We start from the raw sequence: 12,981 nt of genomic DNA on the forward strand, positions 1-12,981 counted from the left end.
TGGTAGAGGAAGACTAATTTGTAGGTAATTCAATTGAGGAAGCAGCCTGCCTGCGCTTTCAACGGTGTAGCTCCGGGCCTGTGGACATCGTTGGTGGACCAAGGAATCACCAGCGTGAATCGTTTCTGATAAATATTAATTAGTCGTTTACGGTCCTGAGTTTGCGGCTGCGGCTTCATCGACGGGCCGGCGTTTTTCTAAGAAGAAGAGTTGTGCCTAGTGGGTTGGAGGGTGCGTTTCAGAGATAATGAATTCAATTAATGGTCGTCGCATGGTCGTCGTCCGTCCACGACACCACACGACAACTGCTGTGCAGCACATGTGCGCTGGCAAACGATTGACAAAATTTACCCATGATGTTAATTGATCGGCTAATGAATCAGAGCGGAGCCCCTAAAGAAGGAGGATGTCGCTATGGAGTAGGAGTTCAATGATCTTTTCGCTGGTGGACATCGTGGAGTTCGGAGTTGGTAATGAGCGCGCGGATTGATATGATGGTATGCATAGTTTAGCTGTAGTTAATAGTGACCTCATAATGAAGCTGGTTGGTGACCTCATTTGGGGTCGGTGAACATTCGGTGCGGGTCAACGATTTAACCTCATTTGCGGGAAATGGTTTTTTGTTTGTGGAACTTTTCGGGGTTAAGAATCTGGGTCTATCACGCGACTTTCTTGAAGATTGGGCGGAGTTGTGCGGGCACAAAATTGAGAACTGTTTTCACCTACTAACAATGACCGCGATTTATCATATGCTTAGGGTAGATTTGATTCAGGTGTGTGTTAGTTTGTTCTCCTTTCTTTGAGCTTTCTGTCAGTTGCTACACGATTGCCGAGAGTCGCGTTTTGTAAAATGCTCTTTATAAAAAAACGGTCTACTCCTTCCCATCTCTTGGCCGTTGATTGCGATATGTTGCTACACTCTGGTGATGTATTTTGTCGTGTGTTGACTGATTTACTTTATGACATTTACCTCCGTTTCTCTCGCAGTGCCTATGCGATATGGTTTGGTTAGGGTTATCGGGGGGGTGAGGCTCTGTTGTATAAACACAAACACATCGCACCGGCCGGCCTATAAGCCACATGTGTGTATGCTGTACACACGCCGGCGCGACACACGCGACGCGGGTGGTAGGAATTATTTTTACTTACGATACGCATACCATGTGTTCTATAAATACGTTACGCAAACTGAGGGAACGTCGCAGAAACTGGGAAGTTGTGAGCCGGATGGATATGGGTGGGTAAGGCAGGGAAAACCTGACCCATAACATCGTATCTTTCCTCGGATTTATTGATGTGTGTTTGTCTGTGTGTGTTTGAGTCTTCGTGTCCGTGCACCCTGAAGTGGTTCGACGACGGGGCACGACATGATATCGACGCCGTTGTGTAAATGAGCTTGAGAGGTCAAGTCAAGCCCGTGTTGGAGGACTGCCCTACCGTTAGCACTTTTGTGACTGTTGTGCGAGGCTCACGATAAGGCGGATGTTTTCGTTGGGGTTTGGAAATATATACATTTGCTTGGTAAACTGTAACAAACAATTATATTTTTGTACGTGATTTATTTTTCTGAAGAATATACATGTACGCGCTATAGTTTGGTATAGGCAAGCCGAATAAGACGAAGGCAGTGTCTTCAAAACAAAACCTTAACCTTTATTCCAAACGAATCTCTAGAACTGCTCAGCTCGATATTTGCAGGACAATTTTAATTTATGCTGATCTCTCCTCAGTAGACCTTCTTTTCTTCTTACCCAGGGGTGGTTTTGGTCTGGAATTCTAGATTCCTTGAGCTGGTTAAAAGTTAGCCTTTCTGAGATCTTTTCTCAGAACTGAAATCCCAATCCATTCCTGCAGTCTAGAAGCCCGACGCTTCAACTACTAAGCCACCAGGCCACCAGAAAACCAGCAAGTTATTTCATCCAATATAAGCCACAAAACATACCTCATGCCGTTAGAAGGCACAAGAAAGTGACGCTTGCAGCGATAAGAATTTCTGACGAATAGTTACTATTATCTATCAGTAGCAATATTCTTCGTCGTTTGTCTCTCGGTCGAACGTTTATCAAGCCCAGCAAGAATGCAAATTAATTCCTCCGTGGCCAAGTCATGAAGCTCCTATCGCACTTTTACTGAATGGTAGGAGCCACATCAACCTGACGCCGGGTGTGTCTTTCTTCCCTTATAGGCTTCACCCAAGCCCAAACAACTAGCCCCACATAATAAATTGGAAATTATTCATGTACAGGGATGAGATTGTTTTTTCTCCACTGCTGTTTGTTTCCTCTTTTTTTGGTGGACGAGCACACGAGCAAGCCGCTGGGAAAATGTTGTCCCCCATCATCTTATCCACGAGGGGGCCTCCCACGGGGAAGATTTTTGTTGTGTCTTTTACCTTTCCGAAAATCTTGCAAAGAATAAGCACTTCCTGCTTGCTGCGGCGAATATCTGTTAGCTTTTGTTTTGTGTGGCTTTACATGCGCTTGGGCCCCCCAAAAATTCCCACCGTCTTCGTTGATGGATCCACAGGTTTGGGACGATTGTAATATTTTTGGTTGGGACTGCGCGCTCTGATGGGTGTAGGATGTAGAACGTTGGTTGTAAGTAGTGTCAATAACCTGACATGAGGAGTAGCAGCATGATTTACGTGTGCAATCATAATCAAAATGCTTATTTGAATGCGTCGGCCCTTCTTTTGTTAGATTGTTGTGCTTTTGTGAAGGTGTTAGAATGAGTCTGCTGTCTTCAGATGTTAATGAAACAGTTTCTACATAGAATTTGAAGAGTAGATTAGACAAGTAGGACACATTTCTGGAAGGCATCTGAAGTATTTCAAGATTTCTGACTATGAACTGCGGAAGTGACGAAGTTAGAGAAAGAACTGCCATTAGTCATAACTATTCTAACCCTTGCTGGGAATGTCCCTAAAGAACATAGGAAGACTGTCAGCCTGCTGCAACATTTCTGTAGCACCTCTTTTTCAAAGGTATCGAAGCGATGAAGCGTTCCAACGTTTTATGGTTACCACCTTTGCATCAGCCCTAAGTGCATTTCTCACACATTTTTCAAATATTCCTCTTTACGGTCATTACCTGCAGCTTGAGCAGAGAGAGAGAGAGAGAGAGAGAGAGTGCGAGTAAGTCAATAAATAATACTTACAAAAGGTGAAGAAAAGCCACGAGTGGTAGACAGTCAGCAGAGACATGCCTTTTAAGAGTAGGCAAATGACATTTCTCGTCCACGTAGACTATCTGCATGATGCAAAGCCACAAGCTGTAAAAGAAGAAGACGTGAGAGGTTCTGCATCTTTTCAAATGCAAATATTTTTCCTCATCTTTTGCACCACCACAGTCACGCCAGACGAAGGAGAACGATTCTTCACTTCAGTGGCACTTCTCACACTGCACTCTCTACGCCGGTTCCGGTATTTGTCTTCTGCCAGGGGAATAGGAAGAATGGTTTTCTTTTTCCTTTGTCCAAAATGATTTATGATAATCCCATAGTGCAATGTGTTTTACATTGTTTTCATGAAAAATTTTAATGTACATTAAACCAAATGTTAGTTTATTGCAAGAGGGATGTAAATCATCAGGGGTGTTTTACATTCTTGTACCGGAGTAAATATTTATGGCGAGTAAATTTAAGCACTCTTGTTGGGAAGCGCACTGCACACGATGATCTAATAAATGATTTTTTATTTATCATTTTAGGGGTTGATATAACCACGCTTTCTATGCTGAAACGGATTCGAATTGCGCAGGATCTGGTAGCTGTGTAGTGGAAGAATTCCTGTCCTGTCGTCATCGCTCAAAAGGTAAGTTAAAAGATACCGAGACATGGAAATTGAATAGAAATATCTTATTAGGGGGGTGTATTATTACGTTTCATCGCTCGCAGCACGAAACGAAGAGAAATCTTTTCTATTTTCTATCCGCAAACGATCACACGATATGGCAATGCAGCGAAATTCAATCAATAATGAAATTAGTTCGATTGAATATTTGTTTCACTCTTGCCGATGCTCAGGAAGGATGCTCGGATCTACTCAGAGGTCTGCTTTTTGGGCATAATATAATTCACATCGTCGAGCTATATTTTTTTCGCTGTTGTTATCACTTCCCTTTTCAATTGTGTCGGAACTTCAAATAATACGGTTCACGTGGAACACGATCTTAACCTAGAAAATGCAGCATAATAATAACTCTACTGACGCTCAATGCTTTTTTTCGGCTTTATTTTTCACGTGCACATTTCTAATGCTCATCGCCACGCACACGAGACAGAAGCGATAGTAATGAAGTAATTAATTTAATTCCTACCCACAACACCGTGCCGGCATAATTTGCATATAATAGGACTGTGGCGTGGAATAGGAAAAGATGGAAAGCAACACCCACGTGTGTGGGCATCTTTTGTATGAGGAAAATGGGAAAAAAGTGAAATGCAAAGGAAAGGAAAAGGTTTCTATCGTAAAATGCGAGCTCATCTCGCCTATCAAACGACTCGCTCCCGGTGGAGCTCAGTTTCATGTTTTACACATGCCATCTTTAATAACTGCCATTAGGACAAGATTAGCTAGTGAGCGAGAATTAGCGAAACGTGTGCCCGAATGCACATCGAATCAGCACTTTTTCTTCGTTTTTTGTACTGACGATACCCGTTTTGTGATATGCCAGATAGGATGTGTTGTCTCGCTGTTTTCCTTTTTTATTTTCGGTGACCCATCATAAAACGGAACTTGTTGGCGTAGCTCGTGTTTTGGACTCTGAGCACAAACAGCTGAAACAACGAAAAGAAAATAAAACATTAAAACCCATGCGCGTTCTTGGTTTGCGCTGTGTCTTCTCGGCATTGCCTTGGTGGCGCCAGAATGCTTGACGTGAGGAAATATGGTGTGTTTTATCGTTTGGCAAATTAATTTATGTGCCTACGGGTCACTGCCATTTAGAGTCTTATCGAGACCGAGGATCGAGCTTATTGCTTCTTCGAGTGTGCGAGTGTTATCGCGATCTGCCATTACCTTGGCAGATTGTGTGTGAGGTGGGTGATAAGTGTAAGAAAACGCACCGTGGAAGAAGGTTTTGTTGACACTGACAATTTATAGTTTCGGAAGGTTGTTGTGAGAGTTTGCTTTTGATGACTTCAATGAGACTCGAACTGAAAAAAAAATGGAAATCTGCATGATTTTTCTCCGATTTCTACCATCACACCCCGTACGCAGGATAAAACTTCTAGCTACGGCTAAGCTATGTGGAGAAAGCCAGAAATGGAAGGACCTCTCAAAAATGTAGTGCCAAAAAAGAAAATGAAGTGAGAAATATGAGGCTTTGAGTTAAGAGACCACCTTCATTTTGAGGATATTGAAGTGGTGACGATCTTTTACGGATCAGCCAGGTGGCTGAGGCGATAGCAGTGCCGATCTTCACATGACAGGACCAGCGTTCAAATTCCCTCCAGACCGCCTCCCGGTATACGGTCAGTCCGGTAGGACTGACTATTCAACTCCGTGTATAAGGAATATACAGAAAACCAGAGACCTTTCGAGGTTGTAGTGCTAAAGAATTAGAAGAAGACGATCTTCCACTCTCTCAACAGGGTCGGTAATCAAATCTTATCCAGAATGCTTCCTCGGATAAAGAACTATTCTATCCAGTTTCTGTCCAGTTACGGATAATTTAATTAAACAATCCGGGAATTGTGGGTTAAGTCCTACTGAGGACCTAGTGACACATATTTGAAGAAAGTAGTACATCTTGTGAAGCTTTCCGTAGCCAGATTCTGCTCTATAAGGATATTTGAACCGTCAAACATTTACTCAAGCTCACCGTGGACGCTTAGGCGGCACTCACAAAAGAAAACGCACAACTTCAAGTCTAATTGAAACCGTCCCTGTTGGTGAAATGGTTTAGCGAAATTAATTGAGGTCGATTAAATTTGTCCAACCGTGTTCTTGCTGTTGGTGTGGTGGTGGAATGAGTAACCGTGTAGTAGAATGCTTTGAATAGAAGCCGCGAACCAGAGAGCAATAAATATTTGCCCAAATCATAATCAATTAAATATTGTTCAACATTTATGGACGGCCGATAAAGGGGTATTTGTGTTTGTTTGTTGGCACAGAGAGAAGAGAGAGAGAAATTGAGAAGCAGAGGGATACAATATGCAATGTAAACCACGGCATGAATCACGTATTGAAATTTTGGAATAATAAGCGATCTAAGCTTAAATCTGTTGTGGCCAATGTGCGTTCCGATGGCGCGCAGAACGGCAATGCTTAGCGTGCATAATTTAAACATGGTTTTGTAACTATGCATAATTGAAAGCTGTGGCAGTGGGCTCGTTCGTATCATCCTTTTCACAATGTGATGGAAGTAGCGCTCACCGGCACAGCAACACTGTAGTTGGCAGTGGTTTTGTGAAATGATATTGCAACTATTGGCATTTATCACAGTCCACTGGCAGAATAATTAACAATACTAGGTCGCCGAAGCGTCCAAAGTTGCGAGAGGCGTTACAATTGCAACAGTAGATGTTTTCTGTGCAGAAAGCGAAACATTTAATGAATTCCAGGACGGTGGCGAACATGCCTACCAGATTTATGGCTCTAGTACAGTGTGTGTTCACGCGTGTGGATCGCCTATTGGGTTTATATTGAATTACGCTATAAATTATTAAAGAAATTGGTTTGAAATTTTTAAAAGAATATTTTTATCTAGTTTTCTAAATATCGTTAGTGGTATTTTTCTTTATCTTGATCTTATTTTATATAGATTGCTTTACCACTTTTTTGTGTTACTTATTGTTTAAAATATCTAAATTTCTAGTTTTTGTTGATGATTTTCTGATACTAAATTTTTTATAGTTTCATATATTTTTTTACATATGTACGATTTTTTAATATATTTAATTTATGAAATATTTTTTAAATGTTATTAAATTTTTTTGCATCGGACCTTCTGTGAGGGCTTGTCTAACTGGCTGTACACTAAGTCTGCTATTAAGAGCACACGCTTTGTGTACACCTGAAGAAAATTTCTTCATCCGAGGGCAAAAATATGCTTTACCCACCGGCGTTTTCTTCTATTTCGGCCCCATTACACTGGCTCGAACTACCTCGACAGGTTTTTCGGGAAACTAAAAATAGACTCGCATATCTATTTAAAACCCAAACTGTTTCGATCGTTCTCCCCTTACCTACTCCGCTAGAACCTCTAGCCTATAGCCGCCATTCCACTGGCGTGAGGTGTGTTCCGCAAAGATCTTCTCCTCATCTCCTATACGAAGATGATCTTCTCTTCGACTTCTGGCGGCTGCTTTTTCGGCCACGTGTGTGTGTGTGTACATTTCGTCGTTGCAGTTAGTTAGCTTAGTGAGTTGCTCTCCATTTGCTTCCCCTTATCCTCGCCAACAGTGACGTCGCCCTCGGGAAAAACGGAAACCACCTACCTCCTCTGCAGACAAAAACAGGAAGGGGATGGTCAAGTGATGGAGAAGGAGAACGCACATAGTCGACATTTTTCCATAAATATCACTCTCCACAACACCTTCCGCGCGAATGTGACTATAAATAGTGGCAGAGATCCGGCGCGCGGGAAGAAATCGCCCAACCGGGCCCGTGTTTCCCGTTACGATGCGGATGCGGAAAATGAGATACGGCTGGTGAGAATGTCCGCGCGCGAAAATGCCGAACAGATGGAACCTGTTTTAACGATTCCCCAGCGCATCCCCCCCCCACCAACTTGAAGAGAACTCACCCAGTAGCACCTCTTCTCCAAGATTTGTACGATGCGGAATGGGAGCATCATTTTAGCGAAAAAACATCGTGGTGGAGTACGGTTTTGTTGTTTTCGATTTCTTTTGCACACAGAAAACCGAAACGACACATGGCAGGGTGAGAAGTGAGATCCGTTTGACACAATCCTTTTCGGGGGGGTGGGCATTGTAAGGAAGAGACAACGCCTGGATGGTGTCGGTGAAGATCTCTGTCCAAAGTAATTATCGGGATGGATGACTCTTCACAAAGGGTGGGTTAAGTTCCTCACTTTTGGGGGGGCTGATTAAGATCCAACGATGTTGTGATGATGTTGTGGTTGTTGACTCCCTCCCCATTTAACTCAACTTGACCATGAACCTCACCCTGACACCCTAACGGGCGGCAGAGTATTGCCCTTTAGCCGAAAAGAAAAAATCAATGGAATGAAGCGTGAAACCGAATTTCAAGAAAACATATAGATCGCGTTTCAGTTACTACACACATTGGCTTAAATCCTTCTCCACCCAATAATAATGACTTTGACACATGCGGGGGGGCCGGACACGTTTGTCTGTATGGGGAGATGTTTGTGATGTACCGGTGACAGCTGGTACGATGCGCAATGGGATATGCGTAATTTGAGGGGGAGAGTTGTTGGGGACAGAAGCTCCGACGCGATCATTTCGTATCCATTAATGGCCATGTTTATCTTGGATCTTGGTTGGTTGTCTGTGGGGAAGTGAAAGTTGGAAAAACGATAGTGATCCACCATATGGTAATGTTTACTGTTGATGCGTGATACGAGGCTCTGATAATGGTTTATTTGAAAGCCTGCATGGGTTGGGCGATTCAGAAGTCGGGAAGTATAACAGTCTCCAATTCGCCCTCGAACCACACCTTTTATCACAACAGCTTTCTTCAACTTATTATAAATGTAACATTTATTCGTTAAAAAGTATATAATCTAAGCTCCTATTTTCTATTGATACTATCCATAGACGGATACGAATCGAATCGTCCAACATAAATCAATCGAGACTGCACTTTAATTAAACGAGTGTGTCGAACGACATCGACTGCCGACGTTTGCTACCACAACACAACTCACTCGTACGAATTTCGTCAACGCGCGGGCGTCTATCAATCGCGTTTGCCACTTTGATCGGAACGTTTGATCGGATCGGCGATGGCAATACGACGGTGCCTTATCAAGTGCGACCCTATCGTGTATCACAAACGGCGTGTTCGGATCGCAGATAATTAAAGTGAGAGTAGAAAGAAAAATGTAGCGAACCCCCGATCTCCCCGATCACATCAAAGCGGATGCGGCGACCGAATCGAATAAATTGGACCAACACACCAAGCTGTTATGATGATGGTACGGCGTAGCGTACGGTTTTGCAGAAAAAAATGACAGTGCTACACAAAAAAGGAAAACACTAGGGCCAAAACAAGGATACACAGACAGACAAGTGTTTGTCTTGCTATTTATTGGGGAGAGCAAAAAAAAAAGAAAACAGAATCGAAGAAAGATCCGTCTCAATGGTTGTTTGGGAAGGCATGACGCTGCCTCACAACGGGTAAACGATTGCATTTTGTATCAATTTATTTTTGCCAACTCGGTGACACTCATTGGCGAGCGTTTTCCGTTTCGCTGGGTTAGTTTAAAGCGAAGGGGGAGAGAAAGTGGTGCAGAATTGCATCTTTTTCGGATAATATAAAAGCGGGATTAATATTGTTAAATTGAATTATTTTATAGAAAACATTTCTTTACGTATCAGAGCTCGCTACCAGTGCTGACAACGTGCTAAATAGAAACACAATTATAAAATGGCTTTAAAGATGGGTCACAAAGGAGACGCGTTCGACAGATGTGTTGTCCGTACACACAGCGCTCTAAGCATCCAATCGCCAATTTAAGAGCTAGACAGGCGCACATTTTATGGACATTTTTTCCATTCCATTCGGATGCTTCGAATATGCACGCCTGTATAAGAAGGGTCACCAGTTGGAAAGTTTCGCCAATCGATTGACAATCTCAATCGGTACGGAGCTCACCAATAATATGTACAACGGTTTTTCTTTCGATTTCTTTCGACACGATATATGGGCGGTGGGAAAATGGAACTGTGAACAACGCTTCGTCTACATTGTGAATGTGCTCAGCCAACCCGCATGATGTCTTCAGCTTCAATTGGCAAGTGCCTTTTTTTTTGCTCTCCCCTTCCTTCGGCTAAACACCCTTGTATGGACCATCGATGTCTTTGGTGCAATTATTTGCGTGAGAGAATCAGCAACAAACACAAAACCACAAAGTTGGAAGGAAATATGCTGCGGGTTTTCAAACTGCGTTAGGACGCCCTGTTAGAAACTTTATCGTTCCATCGTGCAGGAGAAGAGAACGAGCTCAACTTGTGGGCAAGTGGGGCAAGTGTTGGGTACAAGATGTGGTTGTTTTTTTGGGTTTGTGTGTGTGTGTAAAAATGTACTTTTTTATCGTCCGTGTCAGTCTCGTTCGTGTAATGACCACCCGGACGAAGGTTCTAATGGATTTCTGATGACGGTAGTTGTCACGGACAAGGCTGAAAATGAAATATTATCCTTTGAACTCCTTTCAGTGATGTTTTTAAATCTTTCATTTGTAGCTTATATGGCTCTCCTTAGCATAGGAGCTTGGGACGGCTCGGTAGCGTAAAGATTGCGGCTCTAGTTGTTACCACGAAGAGACCGGTTTCAAATCCTTCCTAGAACTAAACCAGTTCCCCTCGTACGAAGGACTTTTTGAGGGATCAAGTAGTAAAGAAGAAGTCGATAGGGAGCTTTGGAAGTGAAATTTTGCGCGTGAAAAGAGTCTTATAGAAACACAAAATCACTTTCTCTCTCCTGTGTCAAGCTTAGCTTTTCATGATGGAATATAGCTTATTTTTGAAATAAATCATTCAAAAAGGTCTCCGAAAGGGTTCTTCCCAATCACAGCCTTTTGCCGGTTTGTATAAAATTCGTTGTCAGATTAGGGTGTCAAGCAGTGAACGGAATGACGTCCACATCCCAAAAGCGATCCAAAATCCCCGGCCTAGATTGGCAGCTTTTTACGATCGCCGTATCACGCGCCCTAAATATTGCTCGCGCCCAAATCATAATCGGCAAGGGACGACGTTGGCAAACGCGACGAAAAACAAACGCAATCGGTCATGTTCGATTTCGCACGGTAGGGAAAATTCTTTCACCAGAAGGTGGTATGGCGGGAGTCACTCGAACCTCTGCCGCGTTGGAAAGTAGTTGGGATGGAAGTAGGACTTCTTTTCTCTCCTTCGCATCGGAAATCGAATTGCCGGAGGGCTTTAGCTCGGCAAACCTTCTCCATGCGTATATCCTCCCGAAAGGGCAGCGCCACCACCAATCGGTTTTCGTTTTTGGAGGTGAAAGTACCGTATCAGTGCCCCTATCCACGGGTTGAGATCGACTCCGGTCAAACAGGCCGTCACCACCACCGGCCGTGACTGACCCAGGCGTGGCGGCGATAAGAAAACGAAAGCAAACTGTGTGGAGTCGCTTTCTGCCGCGAAAAAAAAAATCTCTCGGAAAGCCACAAACCAATTCGGACAGGACTTGGATATAGTGCTTGTGAGCGTGTGATGGTTTATCTCTGACATTCCTTTGCATTGGTGGTTTGATTGAAATACTGCTTTCGAAGCTACAACCGCTCAGCAATTTGGTGATTAGAAAACTTCCTTCCAAAGGTGTGATAAGGGTTTCGGCAAATTTGTTACTATCAAAAAACCACTTAGTGGTAATTGAGTGTAGCTAAACTTCAACTTTGAATTATCACAAGATAAAGAGAATGAATTAGAGTGATAATCACAAGTTCCACGCGTCTGTCAAATAAGAAGCAAGACTGTGAAGCAAGGAAAGCAACATAAGCTAAGCGCCAAGTGTATGCGATTCGATCCTAACTTTATTGAAATGAGAATTGTTAATCGCCGTAACCGACAGGCTTCATCGTTCCCGGTCGAGAAACAACACTTCATTAAAAGATTAATTACAAGTGGCGGTTCGAGCTCGAGCATGCTTAACTCCTTCGGAAATCTGATTTGAATATTCAAATATTGGTTGGAACGATATTGCTTCTCGTTTTCTTCATCATCGCATGCTTGCAAAGTACCTTAGACTTTGTACCAAGCACACAAACACTCGGAGGTTAGAAACTTTTCCTCCTGGCCTTTCTGTCTGCCTCCGGGAATTAATCGGCTCAGTTAGTCTGAAAGCAGCGCGCATAGCGTTTGCAAAACACCTCTCAAGCGCGATCTTCCATTTCCCTTCTACATTTCATGGTTCATCTCATGCTGTCTGCCCTTCGATGAGTAATGGACACTTTGCTTTAGGGGAGGGGTGGGCAGATATTTCCTCTCAACAAGCTTCCGAATCACTGCCACGTCAAGGTCAATTTAAATTGCCTCACTTGAGCGCTATGCTTGCTGTGTGCGAGAGAGTTAGAGGCGTCCGGCACTGTGTGTATGGCAGCTGCTTATGCTGCATTTAGTAGTGTGGTGTGTTCCGAGTTACTTATACTTTGATGCTGTTGTGGTTGTAGTCGAGTGAAGTATGTTCAGACGAGAAGAGTTACAGGGTATCAAATTTTGTAAATTCGACAACTACACCATTAGAAACGTTGGGTTCTTCTCTACCAAGGGAAGCAGAAGGGTTCTACGCATAGGTCAGAAGCTGATGTGTGCTGCTACACTTACGAATCATCCCATTTATTTAAAAAGTACTAATGATGGGCTATTAATAGCGAACCGCCGACTTTATCCACCTGCTTGTTGCTTCTTGTCGATTCGATCCACTAAAATAAGATCGTTCTGATATCTCAATAGATATTTAGATATGTTCACTTTAAAGAGGTAATCTATCCGGATTTGTGTTTAAGAATTTGAACTCGGATTAAAGGTCCCTGGGTTAGCAGAGGAAAACCTCTTATGTAGAAATGAAGATAGAATATATCATGTAAAACAGCATTTGAACATCTATTCTGTAGACTTAGAGTCTCGCCTGCTATCCTCCACAAAGCTCTTAGCTTCGAGTCTATTTAAATTGAAACTCCATCGATTAATTCCCCTTCTGAAACGCTTTCCACAAATGTCCATCTCTCATTGCGAATTAATAGCGCAAGGATGAATCCACGGTCGTGTTTTGCTAAATGGTGGATTGTTAAACGGTTTGATATAAGTAGGCAG

General features: G+C 43.0%; 1 protein-coding gene across 8 annotated transcripts in view; it reads left to right on the forward strand.

Annotated features, from left to right (window-relative positions):
- Positions 1–12,981, forward strand: part of LOC118503602 (dnaJ homolog subfamily B member 6) — a 64,465-nt gene that overhangs the window by 32,276 nt on the left and 19,208 nt on the right. For all 8 annotated transcript variants that reach the window (XM_036037067.1, XM_036037070.1, XM_036037073.1 and 5 more), the window contains one exon: positions 3,708–3,811. The gene's annotated coding sequence lies outside the window, so the exon portion shown is untranslated. The remainder of the gene's footprint in view (positions 1–3,707; positions 3,812–12,981) is intronic.

The sequence above is a fragment of the Anopheles stephensi genome, chromosome 2, assembly GCF_013141755.1.
Source record: "Anopheles stephensi strain Indian chromosome 2, UCI_ANSTEP_V1.0, whole genome shotgun sequence".
NCBI lineage: Eukaryota > Metazoa > Arthropoda > Insecta > Diptera > Culicidae > Anopheles > Anopheles stephensi.